This window comes from Nannospalax galili, unplaced genomic scaffold (assembly GCF_000622305.1).
Source record: "Nannospalax galili isolate Female #2095 unplaced genomic scaffold, S.galili_v1.0 scaffold444, whole genome shotgun sequence".
In the NCBI taxonomy this organism is placed as follows: domain Eukaryota; kingdom Metazoa; phylum Chordata; class Mammalia; order Rodentia; family Spalacidae; genus Nannospalax; species Nannospalax galili.
In genome coordinates, this window is record NW_008354022.1 from 3931318 (window position 1) to 3939241 (window position 7924).

General features: G+C 49.9%; 1 protein-coding gene across 8 annotated transcripts in view; it reads right to left on the reverse strand.

The window, feature by feature from the left end:
- Gtf2i (general transcription factor IIi) overlaps positions 1-2785 on the reverse strand; it is an 84945-nt gene extending 82160 nt beyond the window's left edge. For 4 of the 8 annotated variants that reach the window (XM_008851126.2, XM_008851121.2, XM_008851123.2 and 1 more), the window contains exon 1: positions 2404-2785. The gene's annotated coding sequence lies outside the window, so the exon portion shown is untranslated. The remainder of the gene's footprint in view (positions 1-2403) is intronic. The other 4 variants (XM_008851128.3, XM_008851127.3, XM_008851122.2 and 1 more) reach the window with 1 other exon arrangement.
- Between the last annotated feature and the right edge of the window lie 5139 nt (positions 2786-7924).

Sequence of the window (7924 nt, forward strand, 5' to 3'; positions counted from 1 at the left end):
CCATACAGCCCTAGGTTTCACCCCCAACAGTAAAAAAAAAAAAAAAGCCAGGTGTAGTGGTTCATGCCTTTGGGGGTACAGGGAGGACAGACACAGACAAATCTCTCTGAGCTTGAGGCCAGCCTGTCTACATAGTGAGTTCCAGGCCAGCCAGGGCTAGAGTGAGACCCTGACTCAAAATTAAAAAAAGGCCTGTGTTCACTTCAATTATACATATCCTAAAATGGTCGATACAGATTATTATTAGCACGGCCTCTGCGCTAGGATGACAAGCAAATTTGTAAAGTATTCCAGAATGAAAAAACAGAAACAAGTCATAACTCCACAACATAAAAGGCCTTACAGAAACTACTGCATAATAGCAAGAAAGATTTTCCTCTGCCCTAAGAGAAGAAAGTCATCCAAGCCTCCAGGGTGTGAGGCAAGAGCCCAGGAAGCAGGAGACAAGAGCCCAAGGCAATAGACCATACACATACACACACACACAAAGGCAGCAGTTAGCACCAGCTAACCCCAAAGCAGCCGCCTTAGCCTGGAGCAAGACTGCCTCCACTGGGAGCTCAGGTGCAGACCAGCTTCCCAGTCCTGAGCACATAGGGAGGCCTCCAGGCCCCACACCTCAAGGTCCCAAGCACAGCGGTCATTCAAACATCACCACCCCACATATTCACACTCTCAGCAGCCAAGCAGTGCCAAACCCAAACACAGAAGGCAGGGGGATGCCATGCATTAAAGGGTAAAACTGGGGAACCGGGCATCGAGGCAAACACCTGTGATTCCCCCAGTACTCAGAAGGTGGAGGCAGCCTCAGCTACAGACCAAGTTCCATCAGCTTGAGCTGTAAGAGCCCCCCCAAAATGAGGTTGGGCCGGGCGTGGTGGTGCACTGGAGACGTGGTGGCCTTTAATTACAGCACTGGGGACGCAGAGGTAGGCAGATTTCCATGAGTTCAAAGCCAGCCTGGTCTATATAGTGAATTCCAGGCTAGCTCGGGCTACCGGGAGACTGTCTCAAAAACAAAAAGAAAAAAAGATGTTTTAAGCTGGGCGCGGTGGTGCACTGGGGAGGCAGAGGCAGGCGAATCTCTCGAGTTTAAGGCCAGCCTGGCCTACATAGTGAGTTCCAGGACAGCTGGAGCTACAGGGATACCACCTCAAAATAAAATTTAAAAAAAAAAAAAGGATGTTTTAAAGCAAAACTTGGGCCGAGTGTGGTGGCACATGACTTCAACTCCAGCATTCAGGATGCAGAGGCAAGCGAATCTCTGTGATCATGAGTTCCAGGCCAGCCTGGTCTACATAGCGAGTTCAAGACCAGTCTTGTCTCAAAAAGGCATAACTTGGACGAGAAAAAGTGGAGGTGCTAGAGGAATTTTTTTTTTTCACTTCTCACCCAGTCCTCTGGGGGCTAGCCCCCGCGAGATGGATTATTTTCACAGCCTCTAGGCTAAAGTCTTCCTTCCGGTCATTGTGTTTATTTCCATCCCCTCCCAATACCATCCGCCGCCCGCCCCCCAAAAAAGGACAGGCCCCGCGGGACAGGAGAGCGGGCAGCCCGGGGACAAAGCCCACGACTGGTCTCCACCTGGGATCCGGGCTAAGCGCCCGGCCCGGGAGGGCGGGCGCTGGCTGCCGAGTCGGGTAGCTCCCGCCCCCCTGCGGGGGCCCCCGCCGCAGTTACCAGGCAGCAAGGCCCCGCCCCCGCTGTGCCAGCTGGCCAATCGCGCGCGGTCTCCAGCCCGAAGCGCTGGAGCCCCAGATACACACACTAGAAGCCCGAGCGCGACCCCACGGGGTTCAGGAGGGGGCCTTGGCACCGCGCGCGCGCCCCCGGGAAAGCCGAGTCAGCCAATCAGAGCGAAGGAGGAGATTGCGCGGCCCCGCGAGGCTCAATCCTTCGCTCGTCCACGCGCGGGAGTGGGGGGGTGGGGGGTAGTGCTGGTCGCGCGGGACGATCGCTCCCCACCCCCGCCCCTCAGACCACCACGCATATACATACATACATACACACATATATATATATATACATATATATATAAATATACGCACGCGCACGAGGCCGCGCGCCCCTCCCCCAGCGCCGCGGCCGCGCGCTGGTGCAACTGTCGCTCCCCCCTCGACCGCCCCATCCCCCCTCAAAGCCTCGACGCGCCCGCAGCCAAGGCCCCCAAGTCTGGTGGTCTGCGGGGGGGGGTCACCGCGCGTCCGTTTCCTCACCCCAAAGTCACCCCTTGTCACTCACAACGCGCAACTCCCACACCCGAGTCCGTGCACCAGGCTTCTACAGTGTCGAATAAAGACGCTTCAGTTCCCCATGGCACCCCGAAGCTGAGGGGACACTGCGGGAGAGGCTGTCCTGGGGCGACACTGAGGGAGGGGGCGTCCTGAGGGGACAGGGACTCACCCGAAGTGCAGCCCGGGAGGGCCTGGGGGGGGGATGCAGACGGCAAGCGGGTGTAGGCCGGAGCCTCGGCTGAGGCGAGCTGGCGAGCGGGGCGGAGGTGAGAGGGCGAGGGGGCCCCGTGCGTCTCGGCCGCGCTCCTGTCACCGCCGCATGGCCGCCCCCACCGGGGCCTCGCTCCTCGCTCGGATCACCTCACGCTGGTGGGGGGGGAAAGAGGGACGAAGCCCAGGGGTAACCGCGGCAGGCGGGCAGCAAGCGCGTGCAGGGAAGCGGGGGGGGCGCCGATGCCCCCTTTTCTCTGCTCTCCGAGCTTCTCTCTCACCCTCCTCCTCCTCCTTTTTTTTTTCTTTTTTTTCTTTTTTTTTTTTTTGCTTCGCTTTTTTTGTTCCTCGAAGGCGCAGCTACGCATGCGCACAGGCAACACTGCCCCCTGGGAGTTGTAGTTCTAGATGGGGGCCCCACCAACGCAATGTGTGCGAGCTGTGGACTACAACTCCCAGAGAGCCCTGCGCGACGAGGGCAGCTTCTCTCCCCACCACCCTCCCCGCTTTAGGACGAGGCGCTTCGTCGAGGCGCCCGGCCCTCTCCAGCGAAGACTGTCAATGGAGGCGTGCGGGTGGTGGGAGCGAGAACATGGCTGCACCTGGGGCCTGCGGGGCCGCTGGAGTGGGGGAGGGGATGGGAGGGTTAAGGCTGGGAGATCTGAATCGTCAGTGGTCCCCGTGTACTCCCTGCCGGGCTCCCGCTACTGGCCACTACTTCCACTTAAATAACTTGGCTACCTACCTTCCTCTGCAAATTGGAAAGCTGGGGATCTTGCAAAGGCCGGGGAAGCTCCGGGCCGCGCTATCTCCTGCTCTGCAGAGGGACGTCCCCTTCACCCTGCACCCCCAGCTCTGGGACACAAAGAACTCATGTTTTCAAAGCTGTCCTTCAGAAAGCTACCAGAAGTGAACTTGCCCTAACTTGAGACAGGCGACGAATTGGGGGGCGGGGGTGGGGGGGGGGACAACACATGATTTTCAACCTCTCTCCAGTTTTTTGCTCGTCTCTGAATATTTAGAAGGAAAGTTGGAAAAACACTGATTGTTCCAAAAGATCGGTGACTTTCGAGACTATAACATTTTACTGTTCAACTAAATTAAACTGAAAAGTTAAAATATATAAATACTGCATCTGAAAATTTTATATGTTCGTGCAAAGCACTAAATTGAGTGACTTTGTGATTGTTTCTTTTTTCTGCCCATCCCCAACGCCAGCCATCACCCAAGATTCGGGCGCCACCCCCACCCCCTCTTCCATCTCGGTAGGTGGCGGCCACAAGGCTTTTTCCAGCCTCTCAGTCTCTTTGTCGCTCCCTGGAAAACTTTGCGTGCAAGCCAGTCTTTTGATCTAGTTCCAAAACCCTGCCTTTGAATACGGGTTCAAGGATTGGCGTTCCCTGGTCGACTTTCTTGCATGAAACCGCACCCACAAGCCTCATCTAGAATCTCCATGTTGGATTTTTCTGCACTCCACGGAAGATTTAAAGATCCCCGGGAAGCAATCTGATTACAGAAGCCGCCTACGATTTTTACGATTCCCCCAACCTCCCAACAATCAGTTACACCCAACGCTTCTTTGCCTAAACCGATTGTGACTCAACTTTGTCAACTCTGTCCAGAGCCATTCATTAAGATGTAAAAAGGGCAACTTTCTCTTTTACACTATTTCACTGATAATTGGAATATTTAAACTCCATTTTCCCAAAACAGAGGAGTCCCTCTCCTTAGCAGGGGATGTGTTCCAAGGTCCATTTGTGAAAACAGTAAATGCTACCAAAGTCGTATACTGGTTTTTTTCCCCTATAAATTCTTAATGATAAAGTTCTGCAGGGCGTGGTGATACACACTTTAAATCCCAGTATCAGGAGGCAGAGGCAAGAAGATGGACTCAAATTTGAGGTCACCTTGCTCTAAGACCCAAATTCCAAGTCACTCAGGCTTAACATATATAGTAAGACACTCTCAAAATAGCAACGAACAAACAAAACATAGTTATCAGTTAGTTCCTTTTTAAATTAGACACAGTAAGAGATTTTAAAAAATAGTGAGACCCTGTCTCAAACAACAAAACTAATAATAAAATTTAACATTTAGGGCTAGGGAAGTAGCTCAGTTAATAGAGTGCTTGCCTAGCATGCACAAATCCCTGGATTCCATCTCCAGCATGGCATAAACCTGGCATGGTGGCACGCATCTGTAGTCCCAGTGTTAGAACTGTAGAGGCAGGAGGATCAGTTCAGTCCCACTCTCTGCTACAGAGAGTTCAAGGCCAGCCTGGGATACATGAGACTCTGACTCAAAAAAAAAGAAACAAACAAGGGGATGGAGAGATGGCTCAACAGTTAAGAACACTGGTTGTTCTTGTAGAAGACCCAGGTTTGAATCCTAGCACCCACATGGCAGCTAACAACTGTAACTCCAGTTCCAGGGGATCCGACAGCCTCTTCTGTCATCTGTGGCCATTGCACAGCACGGGTGCACTTACCTACATGCAGGCAACACACGCAAACACATAAAAAATAAATATAATAAATAAGATTTTAAAAAAAGAAAGAAAATTGAGCATTTGTAACAATACACTGTCATAACATTTATGTTAGTGTCGCTCAAAGTACTAAGCATACTGTCCACACCCTTTTGCCTGCTTTCATGACAAGAGAAAACTGGCTTTGGGTAGTATAACATCCTTATTCCTCAGCCAACTTTTTCTACCGTGCTGCAAATGTAGAACAAATGGGGCCTTTCTAGTAACTTGTATTTTCCAGTCCAAACCTGTTTCTGTATAACCATCCCATTCTGTATGGTTCTGAATGGTTTTCTCTCCTGGTTATCAATTGCCTTTGTTTGTTGCCTTTGTTTTATTTTGTTATTTGAGACAGGTCTCATTCCGTAGCCCAAGCTGGCTCCAAGATCCTTCTGCCTCAGCCTTCCGAGTGCTGGAATTACAGGTGTGTATCACCATGTCAGGTCTGAAGTTTTCATACAAACTAAGCTTCCTGACATGTCACAATTGCCCACAGTCTGAACAGTTTGTATTTGTGTCTTTCACCCACGAAACCAAAGCCCTTTCCATTTTCATTACACAGCTCGACTAGAATTTTTGCATTCCAAAGCAAAGTATAGATTTCTTTTTCCTTCTTTACAATTTCATGACTAGAAAATTCTTTACTGTAAATTTTGACAACTTCAGCCTAGGAATTCTGGTCTTTAGCAGTACTAGAGATTGACCCCAGGGATGGCCTCCTGCGTGCTAGGCAATGTAGGCTACCACTGAACTATATATCCTAAGCACTTTATTTATTGTTCTTTGACACAGGGTGTCACTAAATGGCCCACACTGGCTTCAAACTCACTTTGGTATCCCAGGAAGACCTTGAATCTTCCATCTTCTTGCCCCAGTCTCCCTAGTAGCTGCGATTACAGGTATGTGTGTATCATGGCTGGCTTTATGAACTCAAAATTTCACTTAAACTATAGTGGCACATGCCTTGATGCCAGTACTCAGGAAGTTGAGGCAAGCAGATCTCTGTGGGATCAAGGCCAGCCTTGTCTACATAGAAAGTTCCAGGCCAGCTGGGGCTACATAGTGAGACCCTTTCTCAAAAGAAGGAAAAGACTTTCTAGCATCTCTAACATATCCAAATTGCCAGCATCAGCTAGGCATGGTGGCACATGTCTGTAATCCAAGCACTTGAGAGGTAGAGAGAGGAGGACCAGAAGTTCAAGGTCATCCTCAGCTATATACCAAGTTTGAGGTCAGCCTGGGCTGCACCTGTCTCAAAAAAACAAAACCAATAAAAATTGCCAGCATTAATCAGTCAGGCACAGGGGCACATACTTGTGAATCTCAATACTAGAAAGACTGAGACTGGAGGGTTGCAGTGTGTTCCAGGCCAGCATAATAAGGGAGTGACTGCTCAGTGGACAGAGCAATTGCCATGCAAGCATGGGGATTGGGCTTTCAGTCTCTAGAACTCACGTAAATGCTGGTTGGGTGTGGCAGCTGGAGGATAGAGATGGATGATCCCTGAGCAAACTGCTTAGCTAAACAAGTCATATTGGCAAGCTCCGGGTTCAACTAAAAGACCCTGCCTTAATGAATAAGGTGGAAAACAATGGAGGAAGACTCTTGTCATCACCTCTGGCCTCCAGGTGCACATGCACACATACGTTAGCCCACACATTTGGACATGTATATACATATGTTTCCTCACGTGTGTGCACACACATACGTGCAAAATAACCAATTGCCAGAGTCAGTATTCTCCCTACCATTTATCTTTGCCAAGAGGATGCTTAGTAAAGCATCTTTACTCAAACTGAAGGCAATTTTCTAGGAAAATAAGCATTCCTTGAATGCGGCCACCCACAAAGCGTGATGGAAACATAAGATCTGATAACAGAGACAGTTACTGTATGACCAGAGGGCAGGTGTCACACACAGGCTGGATGCCCTGGACACAGCAATGAATCATATCTGGGGCAGATCCAAGCCCTGAAGATTTCATCAAGCTACTTAGAACCAAGAAAGGCTTTTGTTTTTGTTTTTGTTTTTTGAACAAGGTCTCACTGTGTAGCTCCGGCTGGCCTGGAACTTGCTATGTACAGGCTGTCCTCAAACTCAGAGACCTGCCTGCCTGTGCCTCCCAAGTACTGGGATTAAAGGCACCCACAACTAGGCTCTGCTCTTTGGTTTTTTATTTGAGACAGGGTTTCCTGTAACCCAGGTTGGCTTCCAACTGCCTATGTAGCCCAGGATGAACTTGAACTCCTGATCCTCCACCTTCTGGAGTTAAAGGCAAGTACTACCACAGTGTGAGATCTACTCCAGCCTGGTCTACATAGCAAGTTTCAGGCCAGCTGGGACTACATAGAAACCTGTTTCAAAAAAAATATGAACAGTATCCAGGAAGAAGGAGAAATATTTAGGAAAAGCATGTTTGCTTTTTGTTTTTTATTTGTTTGGGGCTTTTAAAAAATGTTTATTTTCCATTGTTGCTGTTGTTGTTGTTGTTGTTGTTGTTGTTCTGAGGCAGGGTCTCCCTATGAAGCCCTGGCTGGCCTTGAACTCACTATGTAGACCAGGCTGGCCCCAAACTTACAGAGCTCCACCTGCCTCTGCCTCCCAAGTTCTGGGACTAAAGGCATAGGCCACCACACCTGACTTAACCTTTATTTATTCCCTGTGTGTGTACATGTATGTGCTACTGAAGTTGTATAGAGATCAGAGGACAGCTTTTGGGAGTCAGTTCCCTTCTATCATATGGGTTCCAGGGATGGAACTCAAGTTGTCAGGCTTGGTGCAAGCACTGAGCCATCTCACCAGCCTCCAAGTTTTTACTTTTATTAAGATTTGTCTTTATTGGGGGCTGGAGAGATGGCTCAGTGGTTAAGAACACTGATTGTTCTTGAAGAAGACCCAGGTTCAAATCCCAGCACCCACATGGCACCTAACAACTGTCTGTAACTCCAGTTCC